The sequence below is a fragment of the Mesocricetus auratus genome, unplaced genomic scaffold (assembly GCF_017639785.1).
Source record: "Mesocricetus auratus isolate SY011 unplaced genomic scaffold, BCM_Maur_2.0 Super-Scaffold_100028, whole genome shotgun sequence".
NCBI classification, from domain to species: Eukaryota; Metazoa; Chordata; class Mammalia; order Rodentia; family Cricetidae; genus Mesocricetus; species Mesocricetus auratus.
In genome coordinates this window covers 18,507,450-18,531,875 of record NW_024429209.1, presented here as the reverse complement: position 1 = coordinate 18,531,875, position 24,426 = coordinate 18,507,450, and the positions used below count along the sequence as shown (strand labels likewise).

At 47.8% G+C, this 24,426-nt stretch overlaps 1 long non-coding RNA gene across 1 annotated transcript in view; it reads left to right on the top strand.

Annotated features, from left to right (window-relative positions):
- The window catches only part of LOC110341721, a 40,407-nt gene extending 18,715 nt beyond the window's left edge, over nt 1–21,692 (top strand). Inside the window, exons 5-6 of the long non-coding RNA XR_002383702.2 lie at nt 19,848–19,968; nt 20,181–21,692. This is a non-coding gene — a long non-coding RNA (uncharacterized LOC110341721). The remainder of the gene's footprint in view (nt 1–19,847; nt 19,969–20,180) is intronic.
- The last annotated feature ends 2,734 nt before the right edge of the window (nt 21,693–24,426 follow it).

Below are 24,426 nucleotides of genomic sequence, written 5' to 3'. Positions count from 1 at the left end.
CTTTCAGCAGAGAAGCATGATGACCTTTTAACACATAAACACTTAACAGATGAAGTGACTTCTTGGTCTAACTGAGTGTAGCACAGTGCTCCGCCTCACCTACCAGCTCAGTGTCTGACACCGGGCACGCTGGATACTCTTGTCACATGGAGATCTGTTTTTCTTTTTATAGACCTCACAATGGCTTGTGTCACCCCTGATGTTTTATTCATATAGTCAGGATACCAGATGTTCAAGGAGGTTGCGAGCTGCTTGCCTCATTGTGACAAGCAAGGGCTTTTCTCTGTTGTTTAGCATTTCTTGGTTCTACCTCATGTGTGATGCTAGTTAGCAACAGAAGAAAGGACTGAATAACGGAGTAGAAAATGGCCAATGGTTGAGATGTGTCAGAATTGTGTGTGTGTGTGTGTGTGTGTGTGCACGTGTGCATGGGCATGCATGTATTGCATATGCATGGAAACCAGAAGGCCACCTTTGATGTCATTCCTCAGGTACCATCCACTTTGTTTTTGATACCTGATAGCCTCACTGAGTAGGCTAGGCTGGCCGGCCAGTACCTCTCAGGGATCCATGTGTCTGTATGTCTGCAGCACTGGGATTATGGGTGTGTGTCACTATGACTAGACTGAATTCATGTCCTCATAGTTGCAGAAGAAGCACTTTACCCACTGAGCTGTCCCCCCAGATCCACACCAGAGTCATCCTGAGGTCAACTTAAAGCAAACTCAAGCTATACGTTTCCTCTGTCCTATTATAAACACTAACTTTATACATTAAATTGTGTTATTTTGTTGTTTGTAGATCAATACTTAATGTTTCATTTGGGTCATTGATTTGACCTTTCAAGATGAGGTGTTTTTTTTTCATTCAATAATATTAAGGTAATCTTCTCTATCATATAGAAGCATGGAGTTGATCAAGTTATTGACTAAATGATCCATGTGAAGCAATTTAACAATGTATGTGGTACTTGGTGTGCTCTCATTATAGTGATGAGGGTGATAGTAATGATGGTCATGATGGTAAGGATGGTGATGATGATGATAGTGTTGGTGATGATAGTGATTGTGTTGATTGTGGTGATGATGGTGGTGATGGTGATGGTGATGATGATGATGGTGATGATGATGATGGTGTTGGTGATGATAGTGATTGTGTTGACTGTGGTGATGATGGTGGTGATGATGGTGACGATGGTGGTGATGGTGATGATGATGTAATGGTGGTGGTATAGTAATGGTGATAATGGTGGTTGTCTTAGTTACATACATGTAATTACATGTATCACGCTATCACACTGTACCCCACGAGTATATCCAATTAAAAGCAAACTAAAAAAAAAAACCCAAACATCAGAAAAGGCATGCCACTGTTAGTACTTTGAACATGATACTCTCAGACTTTTCCACATGCTTGTAGAATTATTCCAATTCCACATCCCTTCTTAAGTAAGAGTCACTCCACTACTGTTTCCACTGTGCTTCAACCAGGTCACACCACACAGGGTTCTGTAATCTGCGTTGCTCCACACAGGGCTCTGTAATCTGCATTGCTCCACACAGGGCTCTGTAATCTGCGTTGCTCCACACAGGGTTCTGTAATCTGCATTGCTCCACACAGGGTTCTGTAATCTGCATTGCTCCACACAGGGTTCTGTAATCTGCGTTGCTCCACACAGGGTTCTGTAATCTGCGTTGCTCCACACAGGGCTCTGTAATCTGCGTTGCTCCACACAGGGTTCTGTAATCTGCATTGCTCCACACAGGGCTCTGTAATCTGCGTTGCTCCACACAGGGCTCTGTAATCTGCGTTGCTCCACACAGGGTTCTGTAATCTGCGTTGCTCCTCTGCCCATTTATCAGGGGCACCCTCTGAAGTCTTACTCTAGGGCACACTACACAGTGGAGAAGTGAGACAGGACGGGTAGGTTGTACTATCTCCTTCCTGTCCATCTGGGTTGTCTTAGGTGGTGGCAACAGCAAGAAAATTTCTGTCCTCTTCACGTGCCTGAGGATGGGGACAGCTCCAAGGTGAGCGCAGTAATTACCAGGTTGAAGAGTTGCTAAGCAGCACCTCTCCTTTTCTCTTCCCATTGTCTCCCCCTCTATTTTCTTTCCCCTCCCTCCCTCCCTCCCTCCCTCCCTCCCTCTCCCCCACCCCTCTCCCTCCCTCCTTCCCTCCCTATCTCCATCTCTCCCCCTCCCTCCTTTGTTCCTCCTGGAATATATAGGTGTATACATATAACAGGGTAGTCTCAACCTCTCTCTGTAGCTGAGGACGAACTTCCGAGTCTCTGGATGCTGGGGTCATGGGTGGGGTCGCAGGTGCGCACTGTCACGCTCAGCTTACTCTCTGCTTTCTGGAATATTTGCTCTCAATTCCCATTCGTGACTTGGCCCACTCATCACATGTCAACTGTGAGGTCCTTGCTCTGATGGAGGAGGGCTTACCTAGCACCCTGCAATTGCTCATGCGTGCCCCGCTGTGGGGTGCCTTGCTCTCTGCTGCTTGTCTGGTTGACTGCTGTTCTCCTCCCCAGGCCAGCTTAAGTCACACACATCCTTGGATGCCTCCGTTGAATGAATTGGTCCAATCAAATTTCCTGTCTTCTATTGTTGCAGCAGCAAGGAGCCTTTTATTACCAAAACTGCTCACGTTTTCATGCAAGATCTGACAATACAAACAAACAGACCTAATTTGTTTTATTTACATTTTAAATATCTATGTATCTGTGTATCTGTGTGTATGTATGTATGTGTGTATGTATGTATGTGTATATCTCTCTATGTGTGCATGTGCAGGTGTGTGTGCCTGTCATAATATGTGTAGTAGACAAGAGGACAGAGTTTGGGAGTTGGTTTTTTTCCCTTTCAGCCACTGTGTTCTGGGACAGAAATTAGGTCATCAGGCTTGGTGGTGAGTGCCTTTGCCCCCTGAGCCACCTCACTGGCCCTGTTTTAACTCCCCCAGAGATAAAATGCTCTCCTGCTGCCTGCACTCGGGACACCATCTTTCTGGTGCCCACCTGTTGCACCTGTTGTGCGGCCTGCATCCGAGAATGTAGTGAGGTGGTCGGGATAGATGACACAGAGACCGGTCGGTTGCTTTAAGAAAACTTTATGCTTCCCAAGTCAGCTTAGGAGGAGACCCCAGTCCGGCTTAGGAGAGAGCTCTCAGGAGAAGTCTCCCCAAGAAAAAAGAGCTTCCCTTTTTAAGGACTTCTGCCATCCATCTACATACAATTCTTTCCAGACTTCTCACCCTCCTGGCTGGTGGTTTAATCTCCGGCCCCAGAATCGGGGAGACACCGCAGGGGGGACAGGAAGAGGCATCTAGCCGTAGGGGGTGTGAAAGTCATGGTATCTCAGTGAGTGAGCCCTTATCTGAGCCCTATCAAGAGCTTTAAAGCACTGAATTGTTTTCAGCAAACATTACACAGCTGCCTGCTCCCAGGCCAAAGGGGAAGTGGGTTTCTGCTCAAGGTCTGGTGTCCCCACACCCACCTTACTCCTCTGCAGCTTGTTATCCATTAAGCACAACAACCTTAAGTGTGGTTTTCTAGTCACTGGATCCGTTGTGTTCTTCTCCACTGGGCTGCAATGCTCAACTTGCCATTGTATCTACTGAGCCCAGCACGTGTCTGGCCTCGTGGGAAGTCCTCCACGAAACTTAATGAATACACAAAGAGCTAAGAGAATAGATTACCTTTGTCACTTGAGAAATTATGCCATGTAATTAGCCACACTGATTTGGAAACAGAAAACGTTTGAATACTTAGAGAAGATGAGAGGTATGAAGGCCAATTCCTACTTTCTCCCGGAGAAGAAATCAGAGTCAGGAGAGGAATTTGCAACCCCCCTCCATCAATAGACGGCAAAATTCAGCTGCATAACCTTAAAACCCTGGCAATTAACTTGGTTTGAAAAGGTCAGCAGCAGTTACATTCCGATCCCCTGACAAGCAAAGCCATCCAACAGAACTCCACTGAAATTAGAAACACCCTTGGCTGAGTCCATCAGAGTCTTGTTTATGATGCCATACTATGGGGAGGGAGGGTTAGATCATTATTCCAAACTTCTCTGCACTGCAAGCAAGGCTTTCCCTGCCATTCAGCATGGACAACTGGATGTGGAGATGTGTACCTGTAATAATCGCCGCATTCGGGAGGTAGAGGCAGGAGGATGGGTTGTTCAAGACCAGTCTCGGCTATGCAGAGTCTTTAGGGTGAGCCTGGGTTACACAGCACAGCGCCTCAAAGCAAAAGCAAAGCCAACTCAAAGTGGGTATAGCCTGTTGATCTTGCTACTGTTGCCTGAGAGCCCAAAGGTGTGATTAGCTTCTGGTTGTCCAAATGCCTGCTCTTCAGAGGCCATCGATTGATCTATACACTCATGAGCACCCAGCTTTCTGTCACCCGTCAAGTTCATGTCATTCACCAGTGTTCGTCAGGCAGAGGAACCCGAGGCCCTGGGAATGCAAGCAGCTGTCTGAAGTCAACCGTAGGTTCTAGAAGGTTCATACTAGTGCTCCACTGACTAGTATCTCTCTTGCTGTCCTGTTGGATGGCGAGCACTCTTTTCCATCTCAGACACTGTGGGTGCAGAAGGCTTGCCCTGTGCTGTGCACATGGATAAAGGGGCTGGAAGAGAAGATGGGCGTGTAGATGAAGATGACGAGCGAACCATATATGTAGTTACAGCTTCTCAGGGGTAACTGAAAGGTTCAGGCATTATGCTGGCCTGGCAGGATGCACTCAGGCAGCACTCTGGCCAGCCCAGAGTTCCGTGAGAACCACGCAGGTGCAAAGGACCCCTTTAAAGGACTGACCCCTGCCCGCTTACACTCTTTTTACTCTCTTACTCTCATCATCTCATCCTCTCTTTCTCTCTCTCTCTCTCTCTCTCTCTCTCTCTCTCTCTCTCTCTCATTTTATCTCTCTCAGCTCTGCACAGGTTGGTTACTCCTCACCCCCACTTCCTCTCCCTGTCCACCAATAAAACTCCATGTGGGATCGTTGAGTCACAGTTTGTGTTACGTTACTGGTTAAACTTAGACATTTTAACAACATTGGTTCCCTGACCGGGAACCGAACCCGGGTCGCAGTGGTGAGAGCACCGAATCCTAACCTCTAGAGTAACTGCCTGCCAGTAGTCTCTTTAGTGCTTGCCCTGTAGTCTCCTGTGCTCTTATGGCTTGTGGGTGAGGCAGCCCCTGTACAGCCAGCCTGGGCTAAGAAGACATTTGGGAAGAGCCCCGGGGAGGTGAGGAGCAGGAAAAAAGTCTTTCTAGATTGTTCTTATCTTCCCATGTTGCTCTAACAAAAGCACTATGAACTGATATGAGTGTGTGCATGCGTGTGTGTGTGCATGCATGCGTGTGTGTGTGTGTGTGTGTGTGTGTACATTCATGCCTGTGTGTATTTGTGTATGCACATATAAGTGACTTGACAGACATTTACCATTCAGCATTCTGAAGGGTGGGAGATCCAAGATCAACGCTATGATGGGATTCTGTGGCTGGTGAGGGCTGTAGATGGTGCCCCTGACTGTCTCCTGTGGCCAGAGGGGGTGAGGGATCTCCACAGTCTACTGTCACCTCTCATGACACAATTACTGACACAATTGCTTCCCATAGGTCAGAGACACCAGTCCTTTCCGTGGGAACCTTGTTAGGGAGGGATCCTACCTGCTGTCTAGCCTCTGGCCCTCCCCCAGCACGGGCGCTATTCAGTGTAAGGTGCAGAACAGGCGTCCTTGGCCCCAGCCTGGTGGCTTACCATCCTCTTTAGCGTCAGGCCAACTCTCCGTTCATGCTCTCCTTGCTGATCCAGTGACCTCCCCACACCCTCCCCTCTGACCTCCCTGGTGATACCAGCTTCCCCTCTATTTCTCAAAGGTACCTGCCAGGCCCTGTTGCATCCTGGCCCCATTGATCTTGCTATTAGGTACCTTTACCTTTCCAGACAGGCAAATGGGCTCATCCCTTCGTTTTCTGCAGGTCTTTTCTCAAATGCCTATTCTGCCCAAAGGCCCAACTGGGCTTCCTGCACAAAACGGATCCCCTGTGTCTGTGCGTTCTCCTTCCTTGTGATGACCAGGAACACCTGCCACAGCATGTCTTTGCCCATTATCTATCTCTTCCAGGCCACCATCCAGACCATGGAATAGAGAACTGTCTACACCATTCTCTACTCTATCAGCAGCACACAGAATAGGGCTTTTGGCCTGGAGCAGGGACTTAGGGGTGTGATGTACCCGAGAACGAGTTGTGTCACACTAATTGCTTCAGCAGATCACGGACCAGCTGTATTCTTCCATGGGTCAGTTGGATGGTTACCCTCACCTGCCATCTCTGCGGACTCCATCATAACCACCCCACGGCAGGAAGCATGGCAAGACAGATGAGCGTCTGAGCCACACCTGTGCCACGCCCATGCCCCACACGACAGCTGAGTCTGACATGGGAATGAGAAGATGCTCATCTGTTGGCTAAAGGGTGTTCGGGGACATAGTGGGTGTGGTTTCCTTTTCTGGCTCTTAGGGGAGATGGGTTCCAGAATTCCTGGAGAATGTCACTCCAACATCGTTTCTGCCACGGGCACCCCCCCCCCTTCCAGCAGCAGAAAAGACGGGATCCTGCCACCAGGATAAGACAGAGAATTGCAGGTGCCCTCACAGGTGGGAAGTGTGGTCCATCCTTGTAGCTCACAGCTACCTTCTCCAGGGACAGAGAGCCTGCGGCCTGTACTGGAGATGGTGCTTGGAAGAGATTGAGAACAGTACTCACTTACCTTACGAGCCTCAGTCCCGAAAGCCATCATTATGGCTGCTCTCACTGCGGCAGGAGTCAACAGTGCAGGTGACAGCGCTATAGCTTGGCGGTCACCCAGGGTCACAGATAGACATGGCCGCAGATGTAGTCCCAGGTGATGTTAGCCAGAACAAGAGTGGATAGCACGACCGGAAAGTGGAAAGCTATTTTCCCTTGTTTCTAATTCTAGGAGAAAAAGTCAGTTGTGATTTGAAAACCACAGACTCTTCTAAAATCCGATTTATCTATTTTTCCTTTCTTTATGCGTGTGAGTGTTTGCTTGCACGTATTACCTGCACCATGCACCTGCAGTACCTGCCAAGGCCAGAAGAGGGCATCAGATTCTCTGGAACTGGAGCTACAGATGGTTGTGAGCCACTTTGTGGGTCCTGGGAACCAACCCTGGGTCCTCTATAAGAGTATCCAGTGCTGTTAACTGCTGAACTGTCTCTCCAGCCCCAATTGCCCATCAAAATTATTTATTTATATGCTCATGAGGATGCAATTTTAATAATGAATTGTATTAAGGTGCAATGTCTGCTAAATTATAAAAAAATGGCTAAAAAATAAGTTGACCCAATTATCTGCTACCAACTGCTGTCTTCTAAAAAGTCAAAGTGATGAGGAGATTGTCCCATAGGCAATGACTCAGATCTGGCAGTATATTGTCCCATGGGCAATGGCTCAGATGTGGCAGTAGATTGTCCCATGGGCAATGGCTCACTTCTAATGTACTTATTCAGACCAGGCAGTAGTGCTTATTTTCATCGTACTCATTCAACTGTTGCTGGTGTTATTGGCAAGTTACCCTGGTTTTCCACTGTGTGGTCACGACATAAAATTTCAACCCAAATCCGTGTGTTTAATCAGGATACTGCGCTGCCTTACATGAAGCAGGTTAAGTAAACAATACAGAAGGGGATATTGATGGTGAGCGCATCACGGAGGAGGAACATGAGGGACCAGCCCTGCAGCACCCGACTTGACTGACTGCAGTGAGAGCGGGGAGCACGGGCCAGCTGCACTCTTGGCTGCCTTGTGCTATCGGATTAGCCCTGGCTCCTGATGCTGCCTGCAGTTCACCGTCACCTTCCAGTGACTTTGAACCGGGTCCGCTGGCCACTTTGATGTCAGTGACTTAGATACTGCAGCCTGCCCATGTCTGTGTGAGACCATGGTGACCCAGTTAGTCAGGCCTAAGTGGCCTTCCCGTCAGCATTCAGGGACTCATTAGAAGCAGTCGGAACAGGCACAGATGTGGCATACAGCTCTGCCCTTTCTACGGACCAGGAATGTAGTCAAAACACGTTCTGGGTAATGTCACCGAGCAGCCTTCCTTTTCCTCCTGAGTGCTTTTGTGCATTCGAGAACCTGTCTGGGCAGAGGAGGAGAAAAATCCGACGTGATGGGAGTCCATCACCAGCCCCATTGTCTGACTCCACCGAGGTGCTGAACAACAGCTGTCTGAGAACAAGCCAAGTGGTCCTCTGGAACCATGCGAATGCACACGACAAGGCACTCACCGAGTGTCTCTGAGCAAAGACAAGGCTGTGTGACACTGGCGCTCCTAGCTTTCTCCCATGCCAGTGGCTGCTGTCGTCTCCGGGGATGATGTTGCAACAGAAAGTGTGCTATGGTTGGCTTAGTGCAACGCGTCGCGTTGCTGCTAGAGCGGTGAGAGCTGCATGGGCTCTGAGGGAGCACGGTGTATTCCCAGACGCCCTTGAGTTGGATTCTCAGGGCCGGCTGACGGGAGGTCTGATGGTGTCCCCATCTTGCGGGTGGGCTAGTACTCAAAAGGACTTGATTTCCTTTCATTGTTTATAAGTAGCATAAGTAGCAGAGCAGGCTCTGGAAGCAGCCTTGGTATCCAGGTCTATGTCACCTAAAGGTGTGTGTGTGTGTGTGTGTGTATGTGTGTGTATAGGTGTGTGTGTGCATGTGTGTGCTGTGTGCGTGCATGCATGTGTGTGTACTCATTCATATGTTGGTGCAGGCATGTGTTCATCCACGCAGAGTTCAGAGTTCACACCTGGCTGCTGTCCTTCATGTGCTGTCCACCGTGCATGTGTGTGTGCATGTGTGTGTATAGGTGTGTGTGTGTGTGCTGTGTGCGTGTGTGTGTGTGTGTGTGTATACTCATTCATATGTTGGGGCAGGCGTGTGTTCATCCACGCAGAGTTTAGAGTTCACACCTGGCTGCTGTCCCTCATGTGCTGTCCACCGTTTTTTGTCTGTAGTTAATTTTTCATTTATTTGTTTTGTGTGCATGCACGTGTGTGAGTGTGCGCATGTGCTGTGGCCTGCCTGTGAAGGTCACAGGACAACCTGTGGGAATCTGTTCCCTCCTTCTACCATGTGGATCCCAGGCATTGGATTCCGGTAACCACACTCGGAGGCAAATACCTTTACCCACTGAGCTGTCTTACTGACCCACATGTTTTTTGTGTTTTGAGACAGGATCTGTGACTGGCGTGGATTCCCAAAGCAGTCTAGAAAGACTCAGGATCCCAGCTGTCGGCCTCGCTGATGAGGCTGGGCTGTGTCCCACCATGCCTTTTTATGCACCTGTTGTTTCTGAGCATGGGCTCTGGGGAGTCCCATTTGTGTTTTGGTTTTTGACACAGGCTCCAGAGTTTGAACTCTGGTTGTTACATTGGCAAGGCAAGCTCTTTTACTGACTAAGCTGTATTCCCAGGCCCAGCTTTCTTTTATTTTAACAACAACAAAAAATAATCTTAAGGTTTTTGCATCTTGATGTCCAAGCTCCTCCACCTTCTAGCTGAAGGATTCAGCACACTGGCTGGAGTTAGGTAAAACTAATAAAGGGAGGAATTGCAAGCGTTGCTTTCCCGGAAGCCAGGAAGACCTGAAGCTACACAGCAGGGCTGCTCCTGGGAGCTGAGGGATGCGTAGAAGCACAGGGCACTGTCAGCCTTTGTCTCGGGACAGCCATGAACAGCTGGCCACCTTGACCCCTCTCCTGCCCTCTGACTTTTTCTGGATGCTGCACTTTGGCCAAACCCTGTCAGAAGCCAGAGAGAGAGTGAGGGCGTGGTTGATGGAGCCCACAGAATTTACTTTCAAGGTGAGAAACAGGGCAGAAAGGGTTAAAGTTTGGACCTGAGGGGTCTCGGGGAATATTCACCACAGACCCTTAGCCATTCCGAAGCCCAGTGATCCACCATCTGTGACAGCATCACAGAGGACCATCTCCATAGAGGCTCAAAACAGTGGTGGGCGGTAACCTATCGTGTAGTGGCTTGGGCCCCAAGTCTAGGTATGGCACAGCCAAATCCATGGCTTCACCGTATCTTCCGTGCTACTGTGAGAGAGGCTGAGTCACACACAGTTAACCTCTGCACGCAGCAAGGGAAGGATGTGCGTCCATGCTCACACAGATGCTCATAGCACCCAGTACCTTCCGGCTGTCAGCCAGGGGAAGTGCTGGGCTCACAGGCTCATGTTCCTACAGCCGGGAGTTTTAGTGGAGCATGCCTGGTTTTCCCTGTATGGTTTCCTGTCTCCTTGCCTCCTGTGCAGCTTGTCTTCTCTGCTATCGCAGTTACTGTTGCGGGAACCCGGCATCTATAGTTTGCGAGCGTCCTTGAACTCCGCTCTGACACTCAACGGCTGTCTCAATGCCCCACCCCCCTTTAGATCTTGCAAAGTCTTGTCAACCTCAACTGGTTCCCACCTCTGGCATCTCTCTAGAAAACGCTCTTCAGTGTTCCAGTTCTCCTGGCTTCCCGTCATTTCTTCTTGTTATGTAAGAGAGAGACCTAGGGAGGAATCTCCCACAATTCCATCTCCCTCACTGCCGATGTCATCTGTCCCCTGGGCCTGTTGGTTTCAGTTCTAAGATGACTCAGATGTGCTCACTTTTCCCTTCATGATTCACTTTTTACTTTGAAGCAATATGCACTGCAGAAGCAATGGCCTTCCCTTGCCCTCCCACATGCCTAGAGGTCACTAGAGAGGCCAGGCAGACAGTGACAGCCTGTCTACAGACCATGCCCAGAGTCGGTTCATTCCCTACCAACACCCTCCTCCTGTCCACCTCCCCAGCCTACCCAGTCTGTGCTACTCATGGCCTTGGACATCTTCCAAAGTGCCAGGAATATTGGGAAGTAAGTTTATACAACATCCCTTGATTTGAGATCCTTTTCCCTCCCTTTCCTGTCTCCTCTCTCCCTCCATCCCTCCTTCCCTCCCTCCCTCCCTCCCTCCTTCCCTCCCTCCCTCCTTCCCTCCATCCCTCCCTCCCTCCTTCCCTCCCTCCTTCCCTCCCTCCCTCCCTCCCTCCCTCGCCCCCCCCCCCTCTTTAAATTGGCTTTTCAGGATAGGGTTTTGATATGCAGCCCCTCTCTTTAAATTGGCTTTTCAGGATAGGGTTTTGATATGCAGCCCAGGCTGACCTGGAATTCACAGCCACCCTACCCCAGCCTCCTGAGCACTGGGCCAGCAGTCTTGAGTCAGCCAGTGCACAGGAACCAGTTTGGGTTTGTTTGAAGTTTTCTCATCACTAGATCACGGCAATGCACTTTCAGCAGGAATTCGGATTGGCCCAGAAGTGGCGTGAGCCCCGTGTCCAGTGCATCGTATTGGGAATCTCATGGTATGAGTATGTCTCGTCCCCGGCTCTGCTGTCTTCAGTCACTGGTGGCAGTGATGTTGGCCAGCTATCTCTGCTGTCAAGTCACTACGCTGCCCTTTGTATGGGGTGTCTTGTGGACCATTCTTCTGAGGTGTTTCTGATATGCCACCATACCTTCAGCCCCTCCTAACGGGGGTTCTGTCTGGCTACAATCATGACTTTGGTATTTGACCAGTGGTGTTTTCCTGTTTCCGTCTCCCACCCTCAGTTACTACCTGAAGCATGGACTCATGAATGTCTATTCAGTGGGTTATAATCCATAACTGTCACTATTTATTTTCTTACCGATTTCCCAGATTTGACCCCTGGTGGCTCCTCAGAAGTGTCCTTTATCCCTTCATGTCCTGTTCTGAGTCTGTCTTTCCTCTCTGCTACAAAACTAGTCCCGTCCTCGTGTTGTGAGCTGAGCGGTAACCCGAAGACAAACAGGTTACAATTCCTGGCCCTTGGGGATGTGACCTTATCTGGAAAGAGGGTCTGGGCCGTTGTGGGGCTAAGGTGAGGGTATGCGGATTAGGGACACTGTTAAAGGCGAGCGGCGTTTTGCAGCATACACAGAGAAGAGTGGCACGGGGGAGGGATGGATAGAATAGGCCATGGACGGAGAGGGCCATGTTGAAGGCAGAGGTCAGAGTGATGGGGGCATAAAGCAAGGATGATTGGCAGCCCCCAGACGTTGACAGATCGTGGAAGTTTCCATAGCCTTCAGGGAGAGCAAGACCTTTCTTACACCTTGGCTTCTGGCTTTTACAATAAATAGTGTCAAAATGTATTTCTACTGTTTTAAGTCATCCAGCTTGTAGCATTTTGTTACCGCACTCCTAAGACGTGAAGTCAGGGTCAGTTAAAAATTGTGTGTGTGCGTGTGATGCATGAATGTGCATGTGTGCATTCATGTGAGTGAGTGAGTGTGTGTCTGTCTGTCTGTCTGTCTGCCTGCCTGTCTGTCTGGAGGCTAGAAGTAACCTTGGGAGTCATCCCTCAGGCACTGTCCACTTTTTATTATGAATGTTTTGAAACTGAGATTTTAATTGGTCTGGAATTCACCAAGCAGGCTAGGCTAGCCAGTCAGTATGCCTGAAGGATCCCACCTCTCCAGCACTGGGGTTACCAGCTTGTGCCCTTCTACCTGGTATGTTTCAGGTAGATTCTGGACATCATACTCTGGTCCTAATGCTTGCAAGGCAAGCACTTTGCTGGTTAAACCATTTTCCAAGGCCAAATCCCTCTTTTTTAAAAAAAATTGGAGAATGGCCTTTTGATACTAAGACCTGAGAGCCAGCACTTCCCTCACCATCTCCCGTGTTGACTTGGTGCCATCTGTGTCCTTGCTTGCTGGTATGTCCAGTTCTTGGTCTTGGCAATCTTTTATGCTCACATTACACCCTTCTGCAGGATGCCACGCCATCTTTTCCTCGTCAGATCTACCCATGCACTGTAGTCAGAGCCACCATCTTTTCCTGCCTGGGGGCTTGTCCTTCTGCATACATTCCTCTTATTGGTTGGTGAATAAAGCACTGTTGTGCCAATGAGGCAGGAAGATAGGCGGGTCTAGGAGATGAGGAGAATTCTGGGAAATGTGGGCAGCATCAGTCGCCATGTAGTCCACTAAAGGAGAAACAGGTCCAGACCCTTCTCCGGTAAGCCAAGACCATGTGGAAATACCTAGATTAATAGAAATTGGTTAATAATTAAGACAGAGGTAGCCAGTAAGAAGCTCTAGTCATCGGCCAATAGTTTCATAATTAATATAAGGCCTGTCTGTGTGTTTATTTGGGGCTGAGACGGCTGTGGGACCAGGCTGGCGGGAGGAACAATCCGTAACACACCCACATCTGCTCATCCCTCTTCTGACTCGTCACTCTAATCTTCACAGTGTGCTAGAATGATCTGATGTAAAATAAGCTCTCTAAGGACTGAAGAGACGACTCAGTGATTAAGAAAGTTTGATGCTCTGGCAGAGGACCCAGGTTTGGCTTCCAGAACCCACATTGAATGGCTTCTATCCCCTGTGACTCCAGTTTTAGGGAATATGATGCCCTTCTAACCTTTGTGGGTACCAGAATGCATGTGGTGTACAAGCACACATTTGAAAAAGACACTCACCCACATAAAATAAATCTAAGCAATTGCAAAATAAGCCTTTATTCTAGAGGAGCTTAGATTTACAAGAAAATTGTTAACCTGGAAGCAACCTAGATGCCCCACAACTGAAGAGTGGATAGAGAAAATGTGGTACATTTACACAATGGAGTACTACTCAGCGGAAAAAAACAATGGAATTCTGAAATTTGCAGGCAAATGGATGGCACTAGAGGAAACCATCCTGAGTGAGGTAACCCAGTCACAAAAAGACAAACATGGTATGTACTCACTAATATATGGATTTTAGATATGGATCAGGGGAGTCTCAGCCTACATTCTCAGTGTCAGTGAGTCTGAGAAACAGGGAGGTTCCCAAGAGAGATGCATGATACCCCAGAGAAGTGGAATGAGGCAAGATCTTCTGAGCAGATTGGGAACATCGGAGGAGGGGAGAGGGAGCCAGGAAAAAGAGAGGTGGAGAAGAGGAGGGGAGAAGAAGGTATGGGGGAGCAGGAAATTTGAGTCAAGGTAAGAATAGAGGAGAGCAGGATGAGAGATACCATAATAGATTGAGTCATTATAGGCTTGAAGAGAGAGCTGACTCTAGTGAGATCTCCAGATATCTACAAGGATAACACCAACTGGCAAACTAAGCAGTAGTGGAGAGACTACATTAATAACCCCTCCTTGACGACTACCTTATATGCCATCCTAGAACCTTCATCCAGGGACTGATGGAAGCAGAGGCAGATACCCACAGCTAAACACTGAAATGAACTCCTGGAACCCAGTGACAGAGATGGAGGAGTGATGAGCAAAGGGGTCAAGACTGTGCTCGTGAAACCCACAAAGACAGCTGACCAGACAAAGGGGAGCTCTTGAACCCCAGGCTGATGACTGACAGGCCAGCAGGGAACTGATCCAGACTCCATGAATGTAGTTTCAGTGAGGAGGCCTCAGAAATCACTGGGGCCTTGGGCAGTAGATCAGTGTTTACCATGGTTTATGAATGAGCTTTGGGAACCCATTCCAAATAGAGGGATGCTCTCTCAGCCTGGACACATGGGGAAGGACCTAGGTCCTGCCCTGGATGAAATGATAGACTTTAGAGATCCCCCCAAGGAGGACCTCACCCTCCCTGGGGAATGATTTGGGGATTGGGTGGGGGACTGGGGGGGGCTGGTGGAGGAACAAGGGAGGAGGGATAGGAGAGGGAGCTGGGATTGACATGTGAAGCATTCATGCTTCTAATTTAAATAAAAACATTACAAAAATAGTACAAAAATCCCCCATGTACCACACACTTGGTTTTCTGTGTCAGCGTTTTAGACGAGGACAGAGTGTTGTCTGTAGGCAGTCCTCCAACACTGAGATGTGTCATGAAGTACGGTCCACACTTTATTCAGGGGTCCTTGGTTTTGCGGATGTCTTTTTTTAGTTTCTAGACCACAGGTCATTCAATGGCATGCCACCTTTGGCTCCTATGGGTTGGGATGGTGACTCTAATTTCCCCTTGTTTTGATGACCTTGACAATGTTGTGAATTACTGGTCAGGCATTTTGGGAATGTCCCTCAGAGGGGGTTTGCAGGACGTCTCCCTGGGACCAGGGTTATGAGTTTTTGAGAGATCTCAGAGGCAGAGTGTTGCTCTCATTATGTGGTATCAGAGGTGGTATCCTGCTGCTCAACATGATTTATGGCTGTTGAGCTGATCTTGGCCACCTGGCTGGGGTCGAGTCTGTCAGTTGTTTTCCACTGTTGAATTGCTCTTGCCCTTCTCCTGCTGGACTCACTAGGGGGAAGTCAGTGTGGGTGTCGCACGCTCACGCAACAGGAGGAGCTGTGCCTTAGCTGCTTGAGCACAAGCACCCGCATTAACCTGTGGAGTGCGTTCTGTCGTCCTTCATTTACTTATTTCTAGGGACTGATTTATTTGATGTGTATCAGCGTTTGCCTGCATGAATCCATGTGCACTGTGCGTGTGTGCTCAGTGGTAGCAGAGCCCAGAAAAGGGTACCCAGATACCTTGGAGCTGGAGTTACGAACAATTGTGAGCCAAGGCGTGCTTGTAACCAAACCTAAGTCCTCTGCAAGAGCAGCCATTGCTCTTTTATTCTTTCATTTATTTTACTTCCCAACCACCGTTTCCCCTCCCTCCTTTCCCCCCATTCCTACCTCTCTTCTGCCTCCCCGGAATCCACTCCTCCTCTGTTTCTGATCAGAAAGGGGCAGGCCTTCCATGGGTATCAGCAAAGCATGGCAGATCAAGTTGAGGTAGCACTAAGCTCCTCTCCTTGTATGAAGGCTGGGTGAGGCAACCCGGTATGAGGAACAGGTTCCCAAGAGCCAGCTAAAACATTGAGGAAAGCCTGTGCTCCCTCTGCTAGGAATTTCACAAGTAGACCAAGCTACACAATTGTCACTCATATGGAAAGGGCCTAGGTTGGTTCAATGCAGGTTCCTTGGCTGTTGGTCCAGACTCAGTGAGCTCCTGTGAGCCCAAGTTAGTTATCTCTGTGGCTTCTCTTGTGATGCATTTGAGTCCCCTGGCTCTTACAGCCTTTCCTCCCTCTCTTCAACAGAGTCCCTTGAGCCCAGCCCAGTGCTCAGCAGTCACTGCTCTTAAGCACCGAACCGTCTTCCCATCTCACGTCCTCTAATTACTTAGATAACCAATTACTTATGCTAGTCTGCACTCACAAATATTTGCTTTCTACTTGTGTAAGTTAGCCCTTATTTACCTATTTCAAACAGGGTTTCATCCTATGGCTCTATGGCCCAGGCTGGCTTGAAATCTACTATACGGCCTAGGCTGGCCTCGGACCCACAACTGTTCTTTTGTCTCACCCTCCCAAGTGCTAAGCTTACCCGTGTGAGTCAACCACACCCCAGTGAGAGGTAGACTCTGGGGGATGTTTCAGCTTGCTGCTGTATCCTTTTGTTGGGTCCTACGTGTGTGTGTGTGTGTGTGTGTGTGTGTGTGTGTGTGTGTGTATGTGTACACACCATCATGAATGTATAAAGCATTCTTTGGCCATCAGGTCAAAATTTTCAAACCGGATATTGAACCCATGTTGTCATACATCTGAAGCAAATGTCCTACCACTGAGCAACAGCTCCAAGCCTCCTTGTCTATTTGGCTCTGCAAAATGCTGCAATCTAGTTTTGGTCTAGTCCAAGAATTTCTTCTGTCTTCATACTAGCAGGATGTGACATTCCTGTAATTCCAATAAGGTCAACTTGAGTTTCATAGTGGGTTTGAGGCCAACCTGGGGTACATGAAACCATTGTCTCAAAGAACCAAAACCCAAACCAAATCAAAGGATATCAGATAGCTAGGAGGGCATTTTGTCTGGGTATGCCTGTGAGGATGTTTTCAGTAGAAACTGGCCATTGAGTCAGTGGACCAATACAGGAATATACCCTCTTGTCCAGCGGTGACAGGCCACATTCAATTGGCTAGGAGCTCAGATAAAACAAACAACCCCTGATTTTTTTTTGGAGCTTGGCCATATTCTTCTGCTTGTAGACTTCAGAACTCTGTTTCTCTGACCTTTGGACTCTAGGACTTGTACCAGCAGCTCCTCTACCCCTAGGTCATTAGATTTCAGCCTAAATGATAAATGATAAGTAGGTGTTTTATTGGGGATGAACTTACACAGGTAACAGTAACTGTCTTGGCATCCCTGATTGAAGGATGTAGATCCGGCCTCTCCAATGCTCTCTGAGACCCAAGAAAGGGGCTTCCCTCCCCAGCTCCTCTACCTTAAACGGGTCATATCTACATCTGAAACCACACCCAAAGGTCATGGCCATTGTTACAGGCCCACAGGCAAGATGCTGCTATATATTAGTATTTGCTGATTCTGCTGACTCAGCATTGGACGAAGAAATGCTTCTAGTTCTCCATCTTATAGACTGCCAGTCATAAGTTATTCCACACCCTATCATCCATCCATCAATCCATCATCTATCTATCTATCTGTCTGTCTGTCTGTCTATCTATCTTTCTATCATCTATCTAATCTACCTATGTATCAATCTATATATCTATGTATGTGTGTATCCATATATGTATGTATGCATGTATGTATCTATCATCTATTTATATCTACCATCTATGTATTTATATCTATCTATCTATTCTGTATATCTCTCATCTATCATCTATCATGTATCTTAACTGTATCTATCTATATATCTGTCATCTATCTATGTATCTATGTGTCTGCATATCTATATCTGCTTATCATCTATGTATCTCTGTATCTGTCATCTATCTACATCTACACATCTATACATCTATCTATCTATCTACCTATAATCTATGCATCTTTTTATCTGTCTGTCTAGTTCATTGCCATAATCACCACAATCATGACCATTGATCTGTCTCCCTAGAGAGTCTCATATAGATGTCTATTCTTCAATAGGTTTCATTGTTCTTAGGAATCCCTAATGTTGCCAGGAGTTTGGGAGAGGTTGACTTGACTGAGACCCACTTGTCTGTGGAAGCAAAATCTCATACTCTGAGGCCTGGGTTTTATCCAGGTGCTAGGATTTGGGAAGCAGGGTAGGGTTCTGTGCTGAACCAGGTTTCTCTTGGTAATGGGAACCTAGGGAAAAACACCAGCTAACACACAGCAGAGTGAGTTTTGATTTGCATCAAAATCAGATCTTCCTAAAATTTTCCAGTCCTTCAGCTGCAAGAGTGGGTCTGAATTTCTACTCCAAACTAGGAGCTAGTTTGCTGCTAAATGGGTCCACTTGGACACATCCAGAGGAACACTGTGTAAAGGAGGTAGAGAAGGCTTTGTGCTCACATCTGTGGGGTGGGGAATGACTCATCTGTCAGCCCCAAGCTGGCCTCCTCCACATCCCCGGAAATCATTCATGAAGTTCCCAGAACAACAGTACCTTAAAGGGACCTTGCTTCTCTAGGCCTGGTAAATGCTTCTTCACTCCCATCCAGGCCTGGAGGTGACACTCAGGTGGCTCTTTGAAAGGAGTCAGGCTTAGGCAGTTAACTGTTCACAGTCAATGTGGATGTGGGGTCCCAATGGGAAGCTGGATGGGTCAGGTCCATCTCCCCGCTAGTGGAGAGGAAAGAGCTGTATTCAAGAGTCCCTGAACCCATGGAGTGGCAGCCCAGCAAGCTGAATGACCCCTGCTACATGGAATGGCACAGCCGTGCCCCAGCTGCCCCAGCTCAGGGAACAAGCAGCAATTCCCCATTGTTCTGAGAGAGGCTGCTGTGAGGGTTAGGGTCATTTACATTCCCAGCTGGCTTTTATTCCTCTGAAACAGACAACATACCCAGGAGCCTTTGACTATTTAAAGACTGCTCCCTGGCAAGACATTTGGGTAATTGGGCATTGATGTTAGTCTCCTGTCACCTTTATATATAGTGATGGTCATGTGGCCTTAAAGGCCTTGTTACCCTTTAATTGGAATTTCCCCGTGGGAGGGGCCTATGTGAGCCTTAAAGGGCCAGCTTGGAGAAAGAAAGACAACCTCTGGCACTTTCTTCCCTCGTTTTAGTGAGAGCGCTTGGACTGTGAGGAAGAGAAACAGACTTGTGATATATTTAGAAAAAATAAAAGAGGAACAGGAAACGGTTATTTTAATACAGTTCCCGGCTGAAGGATGTAGTTCAGCTGGGGAACACAGGCCAGAGGTGACAAAGCTCCAGGGACCCTGGGACGTACGCTGGTCTCCTCCCAGCCCTCTTGTCTCTACACACCCATCTCCCTTGTCCCTCTCTTGACCAGCTTTCAAGTGATTCTGCGCACCCGTCACAGAATGCTGCTCCCATGTTTGCACGGGTTTCCACCTCATTTCAAGCCACCCACGCGCTTGGACTGGCGATGTCTGCATGACAGTCCCAGATCCTGAGAAAGTCGGGCTTGGGATGGGAGGCTCACAGTCCTGGGAAGAAGATAGTGGGTGGGCTCTTCACAGAGAAAAGCAATGTCCTTCCGGGACGCGGTACTATCTAGGGTAGCAAAGGGAACTAAGCGGAAGGATGTGGGTGAGAAAGGGGAGGGGATGGAGGGAGGGGAGATATGATCAACGGACACTATCCTCGTATGAAAACGTAGGGTGCCCTGTGGGTTCCACCCACATGGGTGGATTATGTTACTCTTAGACGTTTTGGGGTTTTAAGCAAAAGTTAGCTATGGGATACTTCCTTGTGAGTTGTTGGCCAGAGAGGAGACTCCCACTGCCCCTGGTTGCTTGCCAGAACTAGACAGCAAAGCACTGTTGCCTAAGATCCCACACTCTTTGGTTATAGGACCCAGAGACATCTGACTGTAACTGAGCTGGACTCCCTCTGCCTGCTGGTCAGCATACACAGCGCCTGAAGGTGCTAGGCAGCCTGCTGGAGCAGAATCATCGTCAGCGGGCTTACTCAGGTATGGACCTCCATCGCCACAGTGTTTACCTGGCTGGCAAAGACACACCCACTAGTGCGGTGGTGGCATGACCGTTGAGGGTGTAACCAACTGCCTTCTTATTGGAAACACGACTGGTTTTACAAACCAAGTCAAAACGCTATGGTTCGCAGTAGGGAGCCCATGGCTGTTGTTTTGCTAAGAGGACATATTGTCAAACTCTCTACCCACAGACAGTGCTGCCCCGACATTGGGAAGAGAAGCTCCCTTTTGCAAAGGGTAGAAGCTAATACAGAGACTTGTATTTGGCAAATGGGCCGAGAGTAAGTGACCTCCGAGTGCCCAGCTATGTCACCCCACTAAAGGCCCTCGAAGCACTGTAGAAGAGGGAGCAGAAAGAGTGTAGGAGTTGAGGATGGGGAGGAACACCGTGGAACACTTCCATCCAGATAGGATGCGGCCATCGGAGTCAGGCTTGCACAGTGGCTATGCATACCTATACAAGTCTTACACAAGACCGGACCCGTCAACATTCCATCGTGGATGGGGTAGGGTCCCAGGAGGCCCTCGCCCTTCCAGGGGAACTAGAAAGGGATGGTGACATTTTCTTCAGTGCTGTAGCCACTGGTTAGTTGCTCATGCTCCAGCCAGTGGTCCCAGACCATGTTGCAAGCAACCCTAATTAAACTCAGTGGGTTAAAAAAATATCAGGAAGCAAAGAGTAAACAATGGGATCTGACACCCTGATTTACAGAGAATTAAAGCTTGTAGAGCTTCACGATCCAAAAAGAAGGAGGAGGAGAAGGAGAGGCAGCAGCAGCAACAGCCAGGCTGGCGAGATGGCTCTGCAGGTAAAGGCACTGCCAAGCCCGATGACCTGAGTTCAATACCTGGAACCCCCTGAGAATTGTCTTCTACCTTCCACACACATGCTGCAGAACGTAAACACAGGAGCACACAATAAACAAATAAGCAAATAGACAGACTGCCTTATGTAACAATATTATACACAATGAAAAATTCTAAAAGAAATGTTTTAATCTTATGAAAGACCAAAACAAAATGAACAAATCAAATAACAAAAATCAAGGGAAGCATTTCTGAAACAGCCCTTACCCTTCTTGACCATCCTACCTACCCGCCCTGTATGGGATGTGGAAAACTGAGGCTCGCCAGCCTTTTCTACTTGAATGAAGATTGTTGAGGAAATAGTTTTGTTTCTCATGAAAGTTAGTGATTTTCAAGCTATAGTTATATTTTGAAAGAAGCAGAGTTATCATTCATTAGTTGGAGCATGTTGCTTAACCAAAGTCTTTTTACTGTGTAATTTCGTCAAAAGGAAGTATCCTCAAAATAAAAGAGTGAGTGAGTGAGAGTGAAATTTTAGTTCCAAAGGAGAGTGATTCCTAAAACAATCCAGGACAGTTATGTAAAGTTCTTTGGTATTTCCGCCTTCAAAAAAAATTAAATTCAAGAAACGGACAAGAAGGAAATAAAAATCCACAGGAAAGACAAAGTCACCTGGAGGATCAGAGGTTCTTAACATCCCGTAGCCCCACAGGGTGTGGCACTATTAGGAGGCGTGGCCTTGTTGGAGTAGGTGTGATGCTGTTGGAGGACCTGTGTCACTAGGGGCGGTCCTCACTCAGAAGCCCAAGCCAGACCTGTTGTGTCTCAGTCTCTTCCTGCTGCCTGCAGACCCAGCTGCCTCTTCAGCACCATGTCTGTGTGCCGCCATGCTTCCTGCCACGACAACAATGGACTAACCCTCTGTAAGCCAGCCCCAGTTAAATGCTTTCCTTTATAAGTGGTGCTGTGGTCATGGTGCCTCTTCACATCAATAGAAGCCCCAAGACAGGTGGTAACTCCTCTTGGCATGATGGTGCATGCCTGTTGGGAGGCTTCGGCAGGAAGGTGGCGAGTTGGGGGTCAATTTGAGGTTCCACGATAGCCTGGACGGTCAAAAAGACGTCAAAAGATCCTGTCTCAACAAAGGCAAGCCCTGGGTTATGTAACTCAAGTCAAATGTGTCTCCTTCTCTTCCTGTATCCTATGATGGACAGACCCATCTGGGAAGATTGCCAGACATGCCAGGCCTTAGTCACTGAATTTGAGAAAGTTCTTGTTAGGTGTGGTGGCCTGCAGTTTAATCCCAGAGCTCAGAAGACAAAAGCCAGAAGCCCTGAGAGATTGAAAACATCCAGGGTTACAGATTCAGACATTTCTCCAAAACAGAGAAAGAAACAAAAGACTTGAAGTTGGGAGGGAGATGGCAGCTATGTAAGAGAGGGTTAGGGAGGGCAAGACCTGGAGGGAAGGCATGGGAATGGATAATACCAAGAGGCATTGTATACATATATAAAATTATCAAAATATGCTTATTAAACAAAACCAATCGGCACACAAGAAAAAATAAACATAAACTACAAAATGTAAAATAAGTTTTGACGTAACATGGTGGTGAATTCCAGTTGATCTTTATTTCACTTTACTGCTATTCCCATGAACAGATGTTTCTCAGGTAAGTTATTGTTCATTGCTCCTTTTTCATACATTTCAACTACCCTAAGGTGGTCCTTACTGATGACTTCACACTTGACAGTATGTTTGGCATAGCAGCCTGCCTCAATTTACCGTCCACTGCAAACCCTGCCTAAAATACCCTCCTTTTGTGTGTGTACATGACTGTTGAGGCTTCAGAGTCGATTAAAAATACGCAACTCATAAGTGCAGAAAGAAAAGAACAACTTACTAGCCTTTCTCAAATTTGAGGAAGTTTACATGTGTACATTTTCTGTTTCCCTTGTAAGTTTAGTTGAGAATGGCCAGCACTTCATGTGCCTTTATTAACAGGAGTAAAATATCTTATTTTCACCAATATGCAAAAACCAACAACACTTCTCTGTCACATACATAGTAAGTTTCTTCTTGGTCAGTTGTGGACACTGCTATCTAACAAAGGGTTGGAGGGAAAGCTCTGGTCCCTACCGCACATTATCCACCCGCCGGTCTGGTTCAGTGACTTTGGTGGCTTCTTTCTCTCAAGTAGGAAAAGCTCTACACATGGTTTCTGGGGGCTCAGTGATACTTTTCATATTCCCTCCTTGAAGAAATAACCACCTTTACTTTTAATACCTGGAATTATTTATATATACTTGATTGTTTTATTTTAGTATCTATTTTTGTGATGTATGTATATGTGTGTATATGTTTGTATATGTGTGCTTGTGTATGTGTGTGTGTGTGTGTTTGTATGTGTGTGTGCTTGTGTGTGCAGGCATGTGGAGTCTAGAAGTTGACTCTGGATGTCCTCGCCAATCACTCTGTACCTTATTTATTTAATTAGAATATTTATTTTAGTTTTGTGTGCACTCTGTGTGTGTATGTGTATATGTGTGTGTGTGTGCGTGTGCGCGTGTATGTGTGTGTATGTGTCCAAGGAGATGTGTGTGCAGGCATCTGCAGAAGCCAGAGGCATCTGATCCCTCCTGGAGCTGGAGTTTCAGGTGGTAGTGAGCTGTCTGAAGTGGTGTGGGAAACCAAACCTGGGTCCTCTGGAAGAGGCGAATGAGCTCTTACCTGTTGGGACATCTCTCCAGCTCTACAACTTTGTTTTTTGAGACAACGTCTTCTCACTGATCCTAGAGCTTATTGCTGTAGCTAGACTGGCTAGCTAGTGAACTCCAGAGACCCAGCTGGTTCACCCCCTAAGTGCTGGGGTTCCAGGCATGCTCCTCCACCACCCACTTTTACATGGGTGCTGGGGATTTGAACTCAGGTTCCCATGGCTGCATAGCAAACAGTTTACTCACTGACACATCTTCCCAGACTGCACATTTATTCTTTCTTCATGTGTTTTGAGACATAGTCTCATTCTGTTGTCTAGGCTGGCCTCAAACCCTTAGCCAACCTATTGCCTCAACCTCATGAGTTTGGGATCACAGGGTTGCACCACTGTATCTGGCTTCAACTTGATTCCTGATGGATCTAGGCAATAGCTGTGCAAATGTGTTTACTCTTGAATGGTTCTGGCATATCCCAAGACTCAATGAATAATAACTATCTGGGTTATCGGCTGCAGGTTGGGGATAGGTAGGAAACTGCCTGTCTCTCTGTTCTCATGAAAAACAACTCCCCAAGCTGTGTCACTAAGGTTGTCCATCCACAGTGGGTTTATGGGTACTCAGATGCACAGGGTCACGCAGGGTTCCAGGTTGATGGCTCATCCTGTAGCTGTGGCTGTACCTTTTGGAATAGGCAATATCTCCTGTTGCCATGGAGAAGAGAAAGAAAGGTGATGGAGAGCCAGGCCTGGGGATTTCCCAGCTTCAGCACATGACAGCACACTTCGCGTTAGCTCACATCCCTCGGCCACACCAGGGTATGCGGCTAAGAGCAGGTGGCATGTGTACAGGGGAAGAAAAGGGAAGAGAACCAACCAGAAGGGAGTTTGCTTTCGTACACGAATCCAGGTTAGGC